Consider the following 21,050-nt stretch of genomic DNA (forward strand, 5'->3'; position numbering starts at 1 on the left):
TGGCCACCGCGGCAGCAGATGGACTACCATATGACAGGACTTCACTATCACTCGAGTGCCAAGCTTGATTATGGGTGGTGAGCTTATCAAGCAAACGGGTGATAACGATAAATGACTTGTCCATGAAGCATCCTCCTATGGCAGTATTGACAGCAATCTGATTCATTGTATCTAAGCCCTTGTAGAATTTCTCCGTGAGAATAGCATCCGGAAATCCATGATTTGGAGATTGAGCTAGATAATACTTGAAACACTCCCATGTTGAATATAATTGTTCCCCCGGAAGTTGTTTGAACTCAAAGATCTTATCTCGAAACTCAGCCTTTTTGCTTGGAGGGAACCATTTCTTCAAAAATGTATTGGCTAACTCGTTCCAGGTATGAATAGAATTGCTGGAGAGCTTTTCATACCATTCGCTGGCTTGGCCAGCCAAGAACTATTTAAAGACCCGTAATCGCAGTGCATCAGCAGAAACAACACCTTGGGATTGTTGAGTACACACGTGCAGGAAGTTCTTCAAATGTCAAAGTGGACAATCCTCCGAAGAATTTCGGAAATAACCTTCAAGTTTCAGAAGTTGATAGATAGAACTATCAATTTTGAAATTAGCATTTCCAGTTCTAGGAGGAACCACAGCATAAGCATAATCAACTTCGTTGATGAATTCCGCAAATATATTTTCATTCTCATCCTCTTCTGGTGCAGGTTGGTTCACTTCGAGTCCACCTTGGTTTCTATGATTCCGATTTGATCTTCCTGCCATGTTCACCTGGTTCACCAAAACAGCAAACGAGGTGTGATGGAATAGAAAAAGTTCTAAAGAAGAGTACACAACAATTAGTAATTTCTAAACCGTATTCCTCGGCAACGGCGCCAAAATTTGATACGCTTAAATTACACCTATTAATGGCGTAAAGCGGACGTTGTCAAATATAGTAACCCAAACAAGGTTGGGTTCGAATCCCACAGGGAATATGGAGAGAAAAGGGTACTAATTGTATGCGATACTAATCTCTAAAGACTTTAATCCTATTCCGAATATTTTAAAAAGGAGATTTGGTTTGTAATTGCTATTTTGAATTGTTTGGAATTTGGAGACCCAAAGTTGTGTTCCCGCAATGATTAGACGTTATGCTATGGGTGTCAATATGATATATTTCTAATGGATCGCGGTTATGCATGCACTTAATCTCTAATACATTTCTTAATATTTTCCAATAGTTAGAAAATATTTCTTTTCAAGGTTTTCCCAAATGCAGAAAAGTTATAAATAAGGTTGATTAAGTATGCCAAGTAGAACTCGTCTTATTCCTAAGCGAGTTCATTAAACGAGGGTTAGCACCCCGAGTCCTTGTTATATTATTTCAAATCACACCCTAGTTCATCTTTCCAAATAAACTAGGGTTTGTGCGTGAACAAGTGTTTGCAACCACTTATAGAACAATGAATACGAGAAATAATAAAACACATCACAACCCATTATATATATATGCAATGTTAGATATCCATTACATAGCACCCATCATTTTGGGTCCACAACTTTGATTAAAAAGACTACTCACACATTATGGTCTCAAAAGTAGTAAGCAATAAATGAGACATAAAACTTACAAATGTAATAAAGATGATGGAATATAGAATCTTGTTGTCTTCACTAAGCTCCAAAAAGGGGAGTATTCAATGCTCACCCACCAATGGGACTTTTTAAGTGAGCATAATAAAATCTGAATACATAAAATGACCTAAAATGTTCTTTAAATAGGCTCTAAAAACGCACAGCAAAAACTGATAAAATTGCCCCCGATAGGAAGATCGACGGACCGTCGATTGTTCGAAGATCCGTCGACTTCTTCTTCTTTTGTAACTTCAGCACTGTGTACCGTTCGACGGTGCCGTCAACCAGTTCGACGCTCCGTCGAGTATTTCGTCTTTTTCTCCTCTGTTGAGAGGTCCTGCTTGACGACACAAACGATGAACCGTCGATCAGTTCGACGCTTCGTCGATTTCTCCGTCCTTTGTCGTCTTTAACTTTGTCATCACTGGAAAATCAGGCTTTTTGACGATTCAAAGGACGGTTCGTCGACTGATCGACGGACCGTCGATTCTCATTTCTGGCCAATTTTTCTTTTGTTCTTTGCTTTTTGCTTTTGGGCCATTGTTTTCCTAAAACACAACAAAACATATTAAAGAGAACCAAACTTACTTGAAAGCAACCAAAATTCATAGTAAAAAGGCGTCGAATGTGCCACAAATCCACGGCACATCAACCCCCACCAACACTCTCTTCAGCTAGGTTAGTAGTCTTATCGGCCCCACCAACACCTCTTTAGATAAGTTGAGACTTGATGTGCCATGAAATTATGGCACATTCGATGCTCTTTGGCTATAAGTTTTACTTGTTTTTGAGCAAGTCTTGGTCTGGTGACATGTTGCAGATGTTTAACGTATTTCGGGAGCAAGTCATGAAAATGGAGTAAAAAGTTGTTCAAAGAAAGAAAACTAACTGAAGCCTGATCTATACGGAGGAACATACGGACCGTAGAATATTCACCGTCTGTAAAGGCCATCGTAGATGCTTAACAGAAAGAGCTCAGACATGAAGTGGAAGTCCAGGCAGAAGTACGGACCGTATAATATTTACGGTCCGTAAAATTCACCGTATGTTGGTTCGAGAAGAGTCTTAAAGAGAAGAGGATTTACAGGAATGTTATACGGACCATATAATATTTATGGTCCTTAAAAGTGGATCGTACAGCTGACAACTGGTGAAGATTTTACGGAAGACTCTCACTGATTCTACGGACCGTATAAAATGTACGGTCCGTACATTGATCCGTCGGGGGCACTTGTGTCAATTCTATTTTGCACGGCTTTGACTCTTATAAATACCTTATTTAGGTTTCTTGTACGGGGGGATTACTACAGAACTCAGTTTTATTTTCCTTAGCATTAGTTACTCATAGTTTTGAAGTCTTTTGGAGATTACAAACAATTGCAATTAATTTCTCTTCAATTCCAAGCAATCAATTGTAAGCATTATGATTCCCATTATTTCTTATTGTTCTTCTTCCTCTATGAGTAGCTAATTTCCCTTCATAGGGTTGTGAACCCAAATTGATGGGTGTTTTGTGATTGATATACACATAATGGATTATTAGGGTTTAGTTATTCTTCATTCTTCATTCATAATTAATGGTTGCAAACATTGATTAAAGCCATAAACCTTGATTTATTTGGGAAAATAATTAGCGTTGGTAAGAATAAATAACAAGGACTCAAAGCTTTAAACTTTGTTTAATAAATTCACTTTGGAATAAGAAGAATTTACTTGGCATGATTAATCGTTCTTCATAGTTACTTTCTTATATTTGGGAAAATCATAGAAAAAGATAATCTTTATTTATTGGGAAATTGTAGAGGTTCATATCGAGATTAAGTGCATTCATATAATGATCCATTAGAAGTATATCGAGATCAATAGTCATGATCATACACTCTATCTAATGGGGACACAACCTTAGTTTCTTTTACCATAAATTTCCACCAAAACAAGTAGATAACAATTAGTTATAGAACCAACTATTACCAAAATCATCGGATTAAGACATTAGACCTAAAACTTAGCATCCTACGACTTTAGTAACCTTTTCACACTGTATTCCCTGTGGGATTCAACCCCAACCTTGTTGGGTTACTATATTTGACAACGTTCGCGTTATACCATTAATAGGTGTAATTTGAGCGTATCAAGACTCACCAACACCAACACCCCCAGTTAATGACCCAATTTGACTATCACTAACTTCTGGACCAGTTAAAAGACCAGTAGGAGCCTCACTATTGATTGAAGCTTCATCCAATGAATGAAGGATAAATACTTCAAAGGTGTCCTTATGTTTTAAGTCTTTTATTAGGTTCAGTAGATGTAGGTTAGTCTTAGTCACATGGAATTCTTTATTTTTTGCATCTTGGTAATAAAATCCATCAACTTGTAAATACCCCAATTCTCTAGTGTAATAAAGTAGAGAAAAGACCCAAAATCATACAATATCTTTGGCTATCGACCCAAATCATACACTATCTTTCACCTGGAGCACTAATAGTCCTTTTTGTTTAATAAAGTGGTACACTTTTAGTCATAACCCTAACCACCGTTACTTTTTTAACGGATGCCTCCTCACGTGCATATCATAATTCCCTCCAAACTTAGACTATTTTCCCTCCAAACGTATATGCTCTGTCTCTCTGTCTTCCTTTCTTCCAAAGAGCATAACACTCAGCCCTAGTGAAGCCAAAAGTTGAAATTGGAACAGCAAACGCATATCAAGTCTGAATCGTATCTATAGCAACAAACAATTATCAGGAAGTAATAATGTTCTTAAGGCGCAACAGTGATACACAATCACCTTCTTTCTATGGTGAGAATTTTTCTCTATTTTAAGGTTGTAGAATCTTTTTGGGTTAGAATTTGAGTATTGTGTTTCTCATCTAGATTTAAGGCACAACATAGCAGAACACGTTTTTGTATTATTTATTTTGATGAAATAATTTTTCGAAATTTTTTGATTTTTTTGGCATCTCTTTCTCTGGCAAAGTAGTTTAGTCTGTTAGTTTTTAATATTGTGTTTCTCATCGAAATTTCAAATATTTTTGTCTGCAACAACGCCTTATGCTCTTTGGAAGAAAGGAAGACAGAGAGACAGAGCATATACGTTTGGAGGGAATAGTCTAAGTTTGGAGGGAAGTGTGATATGCACGTGAGGAGGCATCCGTTAAAAAAGTAACGGTGGTTAGGGTTATGACTAAAAGTGCACCATTTTATTAAACAAAAAGGACTATTAGTGCTCCAGGTGAAAGATAGTGTATGATTTTGGTCTAAAGCCAAAGATATTGTATGATTTTGGGCCTTTTATCTGGTAGCTCTATTAGTGAAAAATAGTCCTTTTCGGTAAACATGCAGGCTGGCACACACTCTCCAACATAAGTGGGACAGGAATGTCTAAATGTTGGTAATTATGGTCTCCTCCAATTCAAGGTCAAGATCCAAAGGATCATCCTCAAAAAGTACTTAGCAACAAGAAAAAAGGAAACAAGGGACTAGTAGTTGGATCAAGCATAGTTTTACCTATTCTGATTCTTGGGTTGATTACTGTCAGCTGTTTTTTATGGAAGAAAAAAAAGGAAAGGAGATAATAAACTCCATGCCTTCATTGATCTCGATATGGACGGTGAATTTGAAAAGGGTCCTAAGAAGTTCTCACATGGTGAATTAGCTCGTGCAACGAGCAACTTTGCTGAGAGGCAGAAGCTTGGAGAGGTGGATTTGGTGTTGTTTATAAAGGCTTATTGAAGGAATGTAACTTATATGTTGTTGTAAAGAGAGTGTCTAAAGAATGTTTAAACAAGGGATAAAGGAGTATGCATCAGAAGTGAAGATCATTAGCCGATTAAGGCACAGAAATTTGGTTCAACTCATCAGTTGGTGCCACGAGAAAGGGCAGCTACATCTCGTTTATGAATTGATGCCTAATGCAAGCCAAGATAAACATCTTTTCAAATAAAAGTCATTGTTGGTCTGGGAAATCAGGTGGAAAATTGCTCAAGGAATTTCCTCGGCTTTGCTCTATCTACACGAAGAGTTGGAACAATACGTAGTCCATAGGGACATAAAAGCAAGTAATGTCATGTTGAATTCTAACTTCAATGCTAAATTAGGTGATTTCAGGTTGGCTAGGCTTGTTGATCATGAAAAAGGATTTCAAACAAAAATGTTGGCGGGGACCGTGGGGTATATGGCACCTGAATGTGTCATGAATGGAAAAGCTAGCAAAGAATCAGATGTGTACATCTTTGGAATAGTAGCCTTGGAAATAGCAAGTGGAAGAAGATCGATAGATATTAAAGCGCCAGAAGATCGAATGAGATTGGTAGAATGGGTGTGGAGTCTATTTTTCCAGCGTGTGTTGGGAGCTATACTTTTCTTGAATTATGGAGAAAATGTCTTAAGATCTATAAGATTTAATCGAGTGAATAAAGTTTATAAGTATAACTTTGTTTAGGTAAATCTCATAGTTATTTCTTTGAATAAATGAGTATGGTTATGAATTTCTTTTAAAAAATGGACTTAAGGTGTAAAGTTCATTAGCCTAATAGAGATAAAAAAAGAATATGAAAAAAATAAACAAAGTACTTAAAATTATTTATCAAGATTAATATATTGTTATTTAATTTATGGTTTTCCGCTCTACTATTATCGTCATATACTCTAGAAATTGCATGAACCTTTTTTATTAGACCGGGACATATATAGTTAATTAACACAACTACACAAGTATAAGATCCATCACAGTTAATTCTCTTTCAATTCTTCTTTCATTGATCTTTTTAATTTTATTTATCTAACATTTTGTATTTTAATAAAACAATAATATATATAGACAAAAAATCAAAAAAACGAAACATTCTAAATTATGTATCTAGTGATGACATACCATCATATATCTCACCTTAAGAAAAATCACAAAAATGCTTTAAAACCAGTGTTCCTCATGTGGTATACTATTTTTTATCATCGATATCACTTACTATTAATTATAAAAATTGTGTGTATTATTTGATCGCTTTGATTCGATTTTTTCTTCGGTTTGTTTTTAATAAAATCAAACTAAATCAAATATTGTCAGTTTTTTAAAATTCAAACCAAAACCAAACCAACACCGAACAACTATCAGTTTATTTAATCTGTTTGCGATTTGAATTAATTTTTAACCAAACCATGACCACCCCTAGTTCTGACTGTAATGAGATCCTGATGATGTTTCAAGTAGTACTGATTGAAAAACAAATCCCAAAAAAATTAAAAAATTGACATTAGGGAATTACAATTGTACCTTTAAGGGCCCCACCACCCACAACCGTATATAGACTATATTTTATTACCATAATCACAGAGTATATTTTATTACCATAATGACCAAATGGAGTCCAATCCGATATAATCTCAACTCCAAGGACTCTTGCAAGTTCGAAAATCTTATACCACTGATCTGGCAGCGCCAAAAACTCCGGGTTGATCAAAATAATGAATGAATCCCCCAGTTGCTCAAATGCATACTCTACTTCCTGTACAGACGAAACCAGAACATTGGGTAACACACCATCAATTACTCTAAAGGGGAAGTAGGGTGGTTGTTCTTCTGGTTCATCCATTTCTGCTGGCCATTCATATTCAACTCCGATAGACATGATGAAGATGATATGTAGAAAAGGCTAGAGTTAGGGTTTTCTCGAAGAAGAAGAAGAAGGATAGTCGCTCAGTTCTTTGATTCTTTGATAGAAAATGTTCTCGGCGATTACTTCCACATGCTTTAATGGAATGGGAAAACTTGCAGGCAAAACAGAAAATCAAGCAGGGATAAACTGAAATTGATACAGCACGAATTGCATTCAGCCGAAAAAGGAAAAAGAGGAGAAAAAAAATAGAACTCACCAGGTACATCCACAAAGACCACAACAAAGCTTAACAGTTGTACAAAACAGTTGAAGAAGTGGAGCAAGAAGGAAGAAGAAAATGAGGAGCTGCGAATTTTTTAGTAGAAAAGGCACATATGAGGATGAGAGTAGCAACGAGAGGAGTAGATGAATATCCCAAATTACGTTTTGTAGCCACGAGGCAGATAGCGGGAGCCACACATGTGTGTGAGGAGTCGGACGTTGCTTTATTTAGAGATGAAGTATTAGGCTAACCAAAGGGGGGGGGGGGATTTTCTAAGGGAAAATCGGTCAATTCACATTGACCCCAAGCTCCTCTATTCCCTCTTATTAATAGTAGTAATAACAAGGACTATGTTGCTGCCTTTCCTAGCCCAATTATTACTGAAGAGTGAAGAGCCATTGTAATTTGACTCTGTTTAAGATGCTATGTCCTTTTTGGTTTCGAAAACATCGTCCATCTCAAATTCCAGACACCCACGTGGTTTTCCATTATACATTGGATACTTTCGATTAAGTAAGTCTTCTCCTTCTTTTCATTTTCTTTAAATTTTCATTAGGCTTGCTCAACACGTTCGTGGTAGAAATTTTTTATCTTGTGATGGAAATGTTGGAATCACAAAACATTTGATTTTTTAGAAACTAGGCTTCAAGATCTACAACATATCCAAAATTCAACATTATTATCGTTCACTATCATTCTAGATAATCTTTTGAAATCGGCTTTGTATTCTGTCAAGTTAATATATTTAGATTTGTGCTACTTCGCCAAAAAATTTAAATCTTGATATAGGAATGTCGATTACAAGCCGTTTGATTCTTTCGAAACTATACACAAAGGTCTATAACATCCCGAAATTGAAAGTCAAATTCTTTCGAGTATAATTTTGAATTTCACCTTCACATTCTGTCGCGTTCAGATTTTTAGCTTGGAGCATCTTCACTAAGAAAAACTATATCTTGTCATAGAAGTATATAAATCACGAACCATTTTAATGGCTAGAAACAACAACAACAACATATCCGGCGTAATCCCATGAGTGGAGTATGGGGAGGGTAGAGTTTACGCAGACCTTACCTCCAGTAGCGGAGCCAGAATTTTCACTAAGAGAGTTCAAAATATGAAGAACTAAGCACACAAAGAAGTCAAAGGGGGTTCAACATCTAGTATATATGCATAAAAAATAATTTTCATCGTACATAAGTAGTGTAATGAGAAAATAGCCAAATGCACCCCTAACGTTTGGCCGAAATCCCAACTGAACACTCAACCTTTGCGGGGGATCCTATCACCCGCTGGACCTTTTTAAAATGAAATATATTGCTCCCTAAATACTGAGGTGGCAAAGAGAGTGTATCTCACTCTCTCAAGGTAAAAATAAATTATTTAAACTTTATTTTTATAAGTATTTTTATTTAATATTAATTTTCTATTTTTTTTTTTAAGTCTTTCACTTTTTTTTTTCAAGAGTCTCTCTCTTCTCTCTCCTCAACAGCTAAAAAATAGCAAACGGAACAGTGGATTAACCGATCAAAAAGGTTGCCGGAGATGGAGTTTTCCAGTCAGTCCTTTGGCCAAAAATATTTTCCGATCAACTCTGACAACAACAACTGAAAAGCCACCAAATCTAGTGGTCCTCTTGTAGTCATCAACAAGATAAAAGAATAGAGAAAAATAAGGTTCTTCCGGCCAGATTTTAGCGGCGGATCTCGTCAGCTTTGCTTTCAGCGGCGTACGCCGGAAAAATATACAAAAAAATGAACAGATCTTGCTCTTTTTGACAGTGATGAAGAGCAAAGAAAGATATATATATATATATATATATATATATATATATATATATATATATATATATATATACAAGTTGGGTCGCTGTGGTGTTTGTCGGAGACAGTAGGGGAGATGAGAGGGGTCAAAGGGCTGTACAGTGGTGGTTTGTGATCGGTGTTGGTGGAGAGGGAGACGAAGTGGTGGAGGGGCTGGTCGGAGATGATAGAGAGATGGATTTTTTTTTCCGGTGTGAAGGTGGTCAGCCATGGCAGTGTAGAAGACACCGGTGACAGGGTCACAGGTGGATTTTAGAGAAGAAAGAGAAAGTATAAGAAAAGAAAAAGAGAAAATAAGGAAAAAATTAGAAAAAATATTATTATTTTTTTGTCAAATTTAAGGGATTAGGCGTGTGCACGTCACTCTCCAACACATAAGTGGGATTGACATTTTAGGGAGCAATATATTCCATTTTAAAAAGGTTCAAGGGGGTGATAGGACTCCCGAAAAGGTTGAGTGTTCAGTTGGGATTTCGGCCAGACGTTGGGGTGCATTTGGCTATTTTCTCTAGTGTAATTTTTAGTTGAAAGGGGGCTCGGATGAACCCCCTAAGCCTAACCTGGCTCCACCCCTGCTTACCTCTACCCTGATAGGTAGATATGCTGTTTCCGATAGACTTCAAAAGCTTCATTCTCACCAAAAACCTTAGCTTAAAGCCCTTTGAGTTGGTCTAGGAGATTTTTTTTAATGGGAATCTGAGACGTCTTGGTAGGTAACCATCTTTGTACTACTTGTTTTATTTTGTTGTCATTTTTTTGGTAGGCCCCAAAAAATATTAGGGAAAGTTCATGAGAAAATCAACTTAAGATGCGAGAGAATAATATAGCCTCTGTCATCTTAAGCTGAAAAGTTAGAGACAAGGAATTCATGATAAAATCAGCTTAAGGTGCGAGGGACTAACATTGCATCCATCGCCATAAGACTGACAAGTTGGAGATTCTTTTAATGACGAATTCATGATAAAATCAGCTTAAGTTGTGAGAGATTAATATAGCATCCATCACCATAAGACTAACAAGTTGCAGATCCTTTTAATGACATGCCCATGAAGCAATCAACTTAGGGGGTAAAAGATCGAGCATTTCGATCGTCACATTAAGACTAACAAGTCTGGCTCCTTTTAATGACATATTTATGAAGCAATCAACTTTGGGCGAGAAAGATTAACATTGGCTCCTTTTAACGACAATTTAGAGATCAGTTTAAGGACAAATCCGCGAAGAGACCGACTTTAAGGTGCAAAGAGACTGAAATTGTCTACCTTAAGACTACAATTTAGAGATCATTTAGAGGACAAATTTGTGACGGGACCATCTTAAACTACAAAGTGACTATAATTATCCATCTTACAACGGTCAATTTAGAGATTCTTTTAAGGACAAATTCACAAACATACTAGCTTAAGGTGCAAAGAGTTTGATACTGTTCACCTTAAGACTAGCAATTCAGTGATCCTTTTACGCACGAATCTGTGAAGAGATCTTTTTAAGGTGCACAGGTAAATAAATTGCTCATATTAAGACTAGTAATTTAGTCATCCTTTTACACACAAATATGTGAAGAGACCATCTTAAGGTGCAAAGGGACTAAATATTTCCCCCTTATGACTGATAATTTAGAGATCTTTATAAGGACAAATTCATAAAAAGACCAGCTTAAGGTGCAAAGGGATAAATATTGTCCACCTTAATACTAGCAAATCAAAAGGCCTCAGCTTGGAGATTTGGTAGCTTTGACTTAAATACTTGGCGAACTTTGAAGACTCAACTTGCAAACGTGATGGATTTGAAATCTTAACTTGAAGATTTTAACCTGCAGATGCAACGAATTTGAAATTTCAGCTCGAAGTGTTAGCGAATTTGAATATTTCAATTTGAATTGGAGGAATCGTTAGCAACGTGGCGTCCGAACTTTTCACGACCTTTCTGATGTTGGTGAATTTTGCAAAGATTCTAAATAGCAGTCAACCAACTTCACAAATGTTAGTTTAGGGGTGGATGCTACTAGAAATCTGCCTATTTTGACTACCAGATCTGTCAAAATAGATTCGCAAATTGTTTATTTTCGACACCATTCAAAAAGATTCACGCTAGTCGAAAATCAACTGATCGGAAAAGACTTCCAACGTACGTGGTCGCTATTTTCTGACAACGGACTTTAGAAAACTGAAAAACAAAAGTGACCTCAACGGTTAGCCATTTTTCAAGGGTGGTAGTCGTTATATTTATTATTTTTCCCCCACTTCCTTCCATTGCAGTTGAAAAAAGTGTAAAACGAGATGATTTCTTGTTGTCGGAAATGTTGGTTGAAAATAGGCGAATTTCTAGTAGTGAGAGCAGTAAGCCTGCATTGGTACACGAGAGGCAAGAGCTCACGAATCACGACTAACTCGAATGCTTATGTACTTAGCAAAAAATTACTTGTAGCGCGCTCTTCATGTGAATGGGCTGAGACGTGTTGTTCGTGAATGGAACCCGACACTTTTGTAACCCAAAAAAGAAAAAATTGGAACCAAACTAACCCATTAAAAAAAAAAGAACCAAACTAGGCTTCACACACAGATTCTGTGCGTGAAAGGGCCAAAGTGTACATTTTTACACTTTGGTCCTTTCACGCACAGAATCTGTACGTGAAACCCATACCAAAAACCCCTGACCCCAACCTTTATTCTTTAGAATTCAAACTCAAAATTAAGGTTTTTGAGTACTTTGACCGAAGATTAGCCACGTTTCAAAACACCGGAATATAAATATTTTATATAGAACTTAATATTTTTTTAGTGTACAATAATATCAGCTCATTACATCAAGTATACATATACATTTGGATCGTCGTTTTAGGGGTTGTAAAGTGCTCCAAAATACGTTTGAAAACTTGTTATATTTAGGTTTAAGTGTCATATTTTATAGGGTTTTGATTAATCTCTTTTGTTTTACTCCCAAAGCTATGAAAGTACTTTTTTGGTTCAAGAAAGATAGAAAAGAAAAAATTACTCTGCTTTGTATTAGTTTTTTTTTTCTTTTATGTCTTTATTATTTTGTTATTGTATTGTGTAATCCGCACCTTTTGAATGTGCAAAAATAAATATAGTATTTAAAAATAATTCATCCAATACGAGAGGTTCACAATAATTGAAAAATATTTCATTCCATTAGCAACGAAATACATCATTGAATTACAATAGACTTAAAAAAATCAAGTTCTAAACACTCTTCTACTTCCAGATGTGCTGCCACCACGGGAACTTTGCCCACATGAACGCTTATCATGCCCAAATTGCTTACATGTCGAGCACTTGCGAGAGTAAGTATTTTCGCTAACATCCATTTGATTGTGATAACGAGTTAGCTTGTTTTTTTCCAATTTACGGATATGGTTCTTGTTTGCAATCATAGAAAATGGCGCAGTTGGCCAATAAGCTTGATCACCAAGGAGACGGAAGTGGCCGGAACATGCTTTAAGGTATTTTACGACCTTATATTCCTCCGCCACATAATCAGTTACATTTCCGGCCATTCGATCAAATCACTTAACTACATGAGAACATGGCATGTGGTACGTTTGCCACTTACCACAAGTGCATGATTTTGTACGCGCAGTAACGATATGTTTATTTCCTCTTTTGTCGTTGCAATAACCTATTCTAACTCCATACACATGTTGAATGACGTCATATTCGGTCATTTGGTGACCCTCTGCCTTTCTTCTATGGTGCTCCAACTTTTTGTAGGGATTTGGCATCCATGTTCTCTCGTCGGCTAATATAGCTCTGGCCTGCCTTGTCCTATCCGCAAATAGCTCCACGACCTGCCTGAAAGTTAGTCTTAACATTGCGGTGACAGGTAGTCCTCGAGTAGATTTGAGGAGTCCATTGAAAAACTCTGAGCTGTTCGTTGTGAGCATTCCCCATCTCCTTCCTCCATCAGCATAAAGCGTCCATTTTTAAACTTCTAATTTCATCAACCAAACATATGCCTCTTCACTCACTTCCCTTAGCAGCTCCATTTTTGTAGCTCATTTTCTTTGTTGATGCTGCATCGCAGGCCCCCACATCAATTTGTTTACAGTGCCATTTCCAAACTTAGTTTGTAAATTAGCCTTTAAGTGCCTTAAACAATATCGATGGTAAGCATATGGAGGCTGCCACCCTTCCAGTGTACGCATATTGTGCAATATGCCTTTATGACGATCCGATAGGACACATATGCCCTGACGACCCTTAATAACATGAGTTTGTAGATGAGTCAAGAACATCCCCCATGTCTCGTTGCTCTCGTTGGCGACAATTGCGAAAGCAAGAGGGAATATTGACCCATTGGCATCCATACCTACTGCAACTAGGAGCTTAATGCCATATCGGCCATATATATGCGTCCCATCTATCGATATCACATTCCTGCAATGAGCAAAACCATCAATACTTGGTTTGAATGCCCAAAAGACGAAGTCAAAAATTCTGCCCTCTAAAAGCTACCACTGTACAATAGTGCTAGGATTAGCATGTTTTAGAGCCGCCATATACCCCGGCAACGCCTGAAAAGAGGATTCCCAAGTTCCAAAGATCATCTCAAAAGCACGTCTACGCCCGAGAAATCCCTTTCTCTTGTTTATGGTTTTACCATATTTTGAGTGGACCATGCTAATACAAGTTTTGATAGGCATCTTGCATAAGTTTAAACAAACAACATTTAGCAATGATATTTTAATTGCTATAAGATACATAATGTAAACGGTCAGATAAGTTACCTTGGAGTTTCCTCAACGTGTTTAAGTAACACATGAGCAATCATGTTTATATCTAGATTAAAATGATCTGCTCGACTTTGTCCCATATCACAAGTATGCTTCGGGTGGAATTTTGTGATTTCCCACAGACCATCAGGCTTAGCAATTCCCCGAAGCAATCACCGACAGCCTTGAGTATGTCGCTTACAAATCAGCCTTCATACCGATTTGTTTGAGTCATCAACCTTAAACTCCCTCATATCCTTTATACAATACATTCTGACAGCCCGTTGCAACATCTTTTTTTTTTATGTGAATTGCATTCCCTTTGCAATGACGAATTCATCAGTTATGGGATTTTTTGGTTCAATCCACGTTTTTTGGCGACTTTGATCATCATCTCTTGTGAAGACAAATGCATCCTCACGACCTTAGAGACTGTCAAGATATGGAATATAGTCAGAATCCCTTGCATTGGGCTGTCAGGAATTGGGTTTTCCGCCATCGGAGGTGGTATGCGGTGGTGAGTTGGTTCTGGGGACTAAAATGTGTTTCTTCTTCATCCCCTTCACTATCTTCATCATCGGTTACCTCGGCATTATTAGTTGGTTCATCGCCATCACTCTCTGATGTATCCACATAACTTGGACAATCAGCGTCATCTAAGAAAGGCCTCCTCCTACACGATAAAAAGCATATGTTAAATTCCAAATTCAAATATATATATATATTATTTAACATCAAGGTGATGAACCTACGCATATTGAGAATGAGCATGGTGTGGAGAATGATCAACTCCACCAAATTGAGAGGACTGCCTTTCATCCACAGTTGGTACCACTGGCGAGTTTTGATAATAATCAACTGCACCGAACTGAGAATTATTATAATAATCAGCTCCACTGAACTGAGAATTATTATAATAATCAGCTCCATTGAACTGAGAGTTCTGCTAATAATGAGTTGCTCCACTAAATTGAGATGATTGCCCAATATTACTCGTATCAGTTCTCTAACCCTACAAAGATTTAAAAGTGGTTATTTACCAATACATATTTACCAAGTTTGATTTAATTGTTGGGTAAGGTTTTCCAGCGGCACCTGGCCACTCAAAATACCCCCGTAAGAACTAAAATGTCCATACGCGTTAGCTTGACTGGGTTGTTCTTGCGGAACCTCTCGGGGTATCTTTTTAACATACATCTCAAGAACATTAAGGGCGACTAAATGTTTTAATTCTTCTGGCACATTCAAATAATCCCTCAAAAAATCATCATCATTGATATAATGCCTACCATAAAGCACTATACCATTGGAAACTGATTGTGGATATCTGCCTGTTATAGAGATTTCATACTCATATGTACTAACCTTCATTTTTTCATATACGTAAGTGACTAGTGATTCATAAGACATTTCAAGTGGACATTTAACACGAACGTTTGGTCTTTTATTGTAACGAACTATATTACTGTCATCAAGGATAATATCATCCCAATGTATTGAAACCTTAACTGGTGGAATATCTTGAGCCATTTTTTGTAGGACTTAAGAGAGGTTTTTTTGAATGACTTAAGAGATTTAAACTTATGAAATGGATAAGTTTTTACCTCGTCCAACATTCTTCTTAAATAGATTCATATTGACCCCTATTACGCATTGAAACATTGCGTAATATGAATTAAATTCAAATAAACGGTCAAATGCAACATTGTATTGTCAAATATGTCCTTTACGTGTCATAAAAAAGCTGAAATTAGCATGCATGATGTGCTGTCAAATCATGTTCTATTGCACATTGAAACATTGCGTAATATGAATTAAATTCAAATAAACGGTCAAAAATGCAGCATTGTATTGTCAAATCGGTCATTTACGTGTCATAAAAAAACTGAAATTGGCATGCATGATGTGTTGTCAAATCATGCTCTATTGCGCATTGAAACATTGCGTAATATGAATTAAATTCAAATAAACGGTAAAAAATGCAGCATTGTATTGTCAAATCGGTCCTTTACGTGTCATAAAAAAGCTGAAATTGGCATGCATGATGTGTTGTCAAATCATGTTCTATTACGCATTGAAACATTGTGTAATATGAATTAAATTCAAATAAACAGTCAAAAATGCAGCATTGTATTGTCAAATCGATCCTTTACGTGTCATAAAAAAACTGAAATTGGCATGCATGATGTGTTGTCAAATCATGTTCTATTGCGCATTGAAACATTGCGTAATATGAATTAATTTCAAATAAACAGTCAAAAAATGCAGTACTATTTATAACATGATTGACAAACAACTATATTCACTTTAAAACGAGTTATCATGACATTCTACACCCAATTTGGTAATCTTGATTCTATTACATGTTTTACCCCAGCAAACATATTTGAAGCAATGAGTAGGACGTGGGAATTAGATGATGATGATTTTCATTACTCAAATAACCCTAACAAAAGATTCAATCAAGAATACAATAAAACAATGAGAGAGGAGTAGAATTGGCATGTTAGGGAGGCTGAAGCACTGGAGCAAAAGTTAGCTTCAATAGGGCTTAAATGCCCAAAAAAACGTGCTACGTCAATGCCTCGCGGAACTCCACAAGAGTTTAATTTTTCTCTTAATCGTTTTCGTGAAGAGAACAATCGGATGCAAATACGTTATCATAGGGTAGAATATGGTATACATGGTAGCACAAGATTTAGATCCAAATGGGATTCAGACTGTGAAATGTCCGATGAAGATTAATATTTTTCTTATAATAAGGTAAGTAGGTAGGGTCATAAAGACTCTCCCCCCCCCCCCCCCCAGGGTACTTGGGGGTTTGCAACTATATAAGTAGCCCTTTCTTTTGTTATTAGACTACAACGTATTCAATGTCGAGTAGTAGAAACTCAGCTTGGTCTTTACTCCTTCCAAAAGAACCAAATAGCAGTGATGATGAGAGTTCAAATCATAGCAGTTTTTCGAGTGATACCAGTGATTTCAAACTAGACGAGCTAAATCTGCGCCTTCTTATAGAGCGTAATGATAATTTCTATAGTATGAAATATTCAAATCCGCGAGAATATTATTGCGGTTTACGCCGAGAATGGTCACATCGAATTGCCGAATCAGAACGTCTTGTTCGTGACTTGAAAAATCTCAACGCTCCAATCCCAACAAGGTACTCAATAACCATGCCTCGAGTAGGTCCAGCAACTTGCGAGATGGCCGTACAAAGGATTAGAAAAGAAAACAACAGAATGTTGGCAAGTCGTTGTAGATTTTACATGCTAAAGTTGACCGAAGAACAAGCATCATCAATCGGTAGAGAACTAACATCTCCTGAAAAAAGATGTGTGTTAAGAGACCGCCAATATCGTTCTCAGGACGATATTGAGGACTTCTATTCTGATGACGATTAGGGTCTATTTAGGCTCACTGTCTTAGATTATGGGTCATTTAAGTTTCGGATTAAGGTTGTTAATTTGTATTTTTATTTTATGATGAAGTCATAAATTTGAATTAGTTTGGCATGTTTTTAATTCTTCAAAGTTTATTGTTAAAGTCTATTATTAATTGACAATTTCACAAAGAAACACAAATAACTTAGTACATAAAGGGTGCGGATTACATTATAGGGGAAACGATACAACTAGTAAAAAACATAATCCATAGAAATATTAAACTTAATAAACAAAATACATATAAATAATGAACAACAACAAGATAGCACAAATAATCTTCCACAATTTAAGTTTTTCTTTCAAAGCTATTTTCTCGTGTTGAGCGTCTCTAAGTTTAGATTTCAGCAAAATTCATTTTTTTTTGGAACCGGTGAGCAAGACCTCCAAAAGTTCAATTTTTTCTTCTGCTTCCACAAGCTTAAATTGCGAGTCGAACTTAGCGTTATCTCTAGAGATACGTGAAGTCGCGGTATCTCTATCAAAAAGTGAATTTTTAAACTTCGCCGCCACCGTTTTATCCACGTGAATGCTATCTTCCCACCGAAAGTGTTTGCAATCGCCCATATCCTATAAACATTACAAGAAAATCAGTTTTTTAAAGTAAAATATGTGGATAACGTGAAAAAAGAACACTAAAAAAATGTAAAAACACTTACTTTGGGCACTTTACAACGCCAAAAACGGCGACCCGGATTATCTTGGGTATTTGATGTTTTTAGTTTACAATAATAACCGCATTCACATATATCGGGTTGTATAGCAAACTTTGAAGTTTCAAAACTTTGAGACGTGTTTTTGGGAGTATAAAAGTGTGTTGAAAAGGTGAAAATGGAGGAAATGAAAGAGTAAAGTATGCTGAAAATGGGAGGTTGCATTGGGATTTTGGTAGTGTGCGTGAAAGGGCCAAAGTGTAAATGTACACTTTGGCCCTTACACTTGGTTCTCTTTTTTTTTTTAATAGGTTATTTTGGTTCCAAAATTTCTTTTTTGGGTTAGAAAAGTTCCGAACTCTTGGAATAACCAAATACATTATATGTTAACCAAATGCAGAGGCAAGTTATTTTCAGCAGGGCCCTCAAGTTCAGGGAACATTTTGGAGGATTTGACCAATCATCCTACTTATTATTTCACCCTAAGGCCCCGTTTGAACATGATTTCAAACCATATTTGGACATGCAATTTGGATATTTTAAGTTGTATTTTCTCTTATAGACATAAAAACCCCAAAAATTGTGAAAATTATCAAAACATTCTCAATTCTTATATAATCTTACCAAATGAGCAAGTCATAGATCATAACAAAATTAATGCACTACCTTTCTAAAAAATACAACATCAATTAATCAAACTTTAGTTCAATAAAAACGAAAATTTAACATGAATAGTAATGTAACTACTCTTTAATATAATCCTCCCACATAAATTAAAGGTTGGTAGAAGTTAATGAGATTGATGGGGGTAATTGTTAAAAATATCTACCAACTTATGATTTTTTTTTTTTTTACAAAATATAAACTTATGGGTTAAATTTTATATTTAAAAAAGTTAAAATCATTCCTTTTTGAATGATTTGAAGTTTGAAACCATGAGTCAAAACGCATGTCCAACCGCTGGTTTCGGGTCATAATTTCAAACCATGGTTTGAAAACGCATGGCCAAACGCCTACTAAGTTTCATTGCATCCTCATACTATCTCATTTAATTGATTACATCCCTTAAGTTTCCGAAAGTTAACCCAAAACATCCCTCCGTTTGTTTTTCAATCTTTTCTAACGAAATTTTCTCTTTGATCCCATGCATTGCTTCTTCTTTTTCACTTTTAAACAATTCCAACAATCTGTTCAGAGAATAAAAAAGCAACTGACTAATTGGCCGAATATTAAACAAACTAAGACTTTCTCCAAAAAATTATCCTTTCATTTCTTTACATTCACAGATCCAAACTATTTCAATTATTCCTCATAAAGACATTATAGAAATGTACAACAAAAAATCAGCAGTTTGGAAAAGACCACTCAAGTTGAAGTCTTATTCAAAAGTTCAAAATATCACTTAACAACAAATTAAATCAGGTTTGCCTTTTGCTTGACGCTGCTTTCGCGGACTATAGTCCTCAACTTCCAAAAAAGATAGCTGGTTGTTCAGAAATACCAAGGAAGTTATCTTCTTAGTAACTAGACGAGATCCATCCCTGATCCCATGGAAAAAGAAATAAGAGCGAGAAAACTTTGAAGAAACTTAGCAGTAGTGCTGATTTTATGTCATTCACAAATTGTTTATGTTCTTTAAAAAGCTTGTGCAAAGCTTAATTGAAAAATGAAAAAAAAAAAAAAAAAAGATACATGAACTCACGTGATAAAGATTTTCCTTTAGAAACATAAGGGATGTTATTGGTTAAGTGAGATAGTATGAAAATGCAATGAAAATTAGGGTGAAACAATAAGGATGACAGTGATCAAATCCTCAACTTTTTTCAAGGCAAGTGGGAAAACAATTGGGGCCCGCAAGTGCTGTAGTAACATTTCTGATGGGTAAAGTGAATTCATGCGTGGGACCCATGTTAGTTGCAATCTTTTGACAATTCCAGTCCAGCTGAATAAAAATATCATTGAAATTATATTACCCAAATTGTGTAGCTTCGAATCAGAGGGCTATTCCGTCAATGTTAATTGACGGGAAGCTCCTCCCGATTCACTCTTATTAATAGTAACTAGACGGTTTATGACACTTTAAATTATAGTATATCTATGTGTATGTAGTTATTTTTGAATAGTCATATTATATATATATATTATGTTTAAAATACGATTAATATAACATTGTAGTTTGTGCTCCGTGTCTAAAATTTTATTATATTAATGTTTGCTACGAATACAAAATTGATAAATTTATTAATATTTTTTAAAAGAGAAATAGCAATATTTAAGCATCAGTTGATACTTTCAATTTTAATTTGATTAATTTGAACGTGTAAAATACTTATTATTTTTTATCAAATTTTGATTTGGATAATTCTAATTCAAATTATTAAATTAATTTTACATGTTTAAAACGAAACAAAGTAGAAATTGATTTTCTATTTAAACGAAGAAATACTATTTTTTAATTTTTGATAAATATTCTCGGTTTAGCTCATTTTACTTGTCATGTTGTCTTTTGCATAGTTTTTTAAGAAAACGACGATTATAATTATAATTTGACTAATTTACCTTATTAATTATTTGATCTCCATTTGATATATTTTTTTACGACATTAATCTCTTTTCACATTTATTAGAGTAATGAATAAAAATAAAAAAGTAATAAAATTTTATCTTATTTTAAAATATAAATTTTTTAAGTATATTTATTTTAGTGAACGTAACAAATAAATGACATGGCGGAATAACAAATATAACAATTTAATATCTAGATTAGATCTCAGGCTAATATAAAAAAAAAAAAAAAAAAACTGTATGATTTGACTACTTAGCTTTTTGAAGAAAAGCACGCGCACTTTTTTTTTTGACATTATTAATTTGCACTATTTTATGCATATATATATATATATATAT

General features: G+C 35.5%; 1 non-coding gene and 1 pseudogene across 1 annotated transcript; both read left to right on the top strand.

The window, feature by feature from the left end:
- Positions 1–212: 212 nt before the first annotated feature.
- Positions 213–318, top strand: LOC132616327 (small nucleolar RNA R71). Its single transcript, XR_009573116.1, has one exon. It is a non-coding gene; the product is annotated as a small nucleolar RNA R71 (small nucleolar RNA).
- A 4,903-nt stretch (positions 319–5,221) lies between these two features.
- On the top strand, positions 5,222–6,059 carry LOC132613376 (L-type lectin-domain containing receptor kinase IX.1-like; annotated as a pseudogene).
- The last annotated feature ends 14,991 nt before the right edge of the window (positions 6,060–21,050 follow it).

The sequence above is a fragment of the Lycium barbarum genome, chromosome 10 (assembly GCF_019175385.1).
Source record: "Lycium barbarum isolate Lr01 chromosome 10, ASM1917538v2, whole genome shotgun sequence".
Taxonomy (NCBI): domain Eukaryota; kingdom Viridiplantae; phylum Streptophyta; class Magnoliopsida; order Solanales; family Solanaceae; genus Lycium; species Lycium barbarum.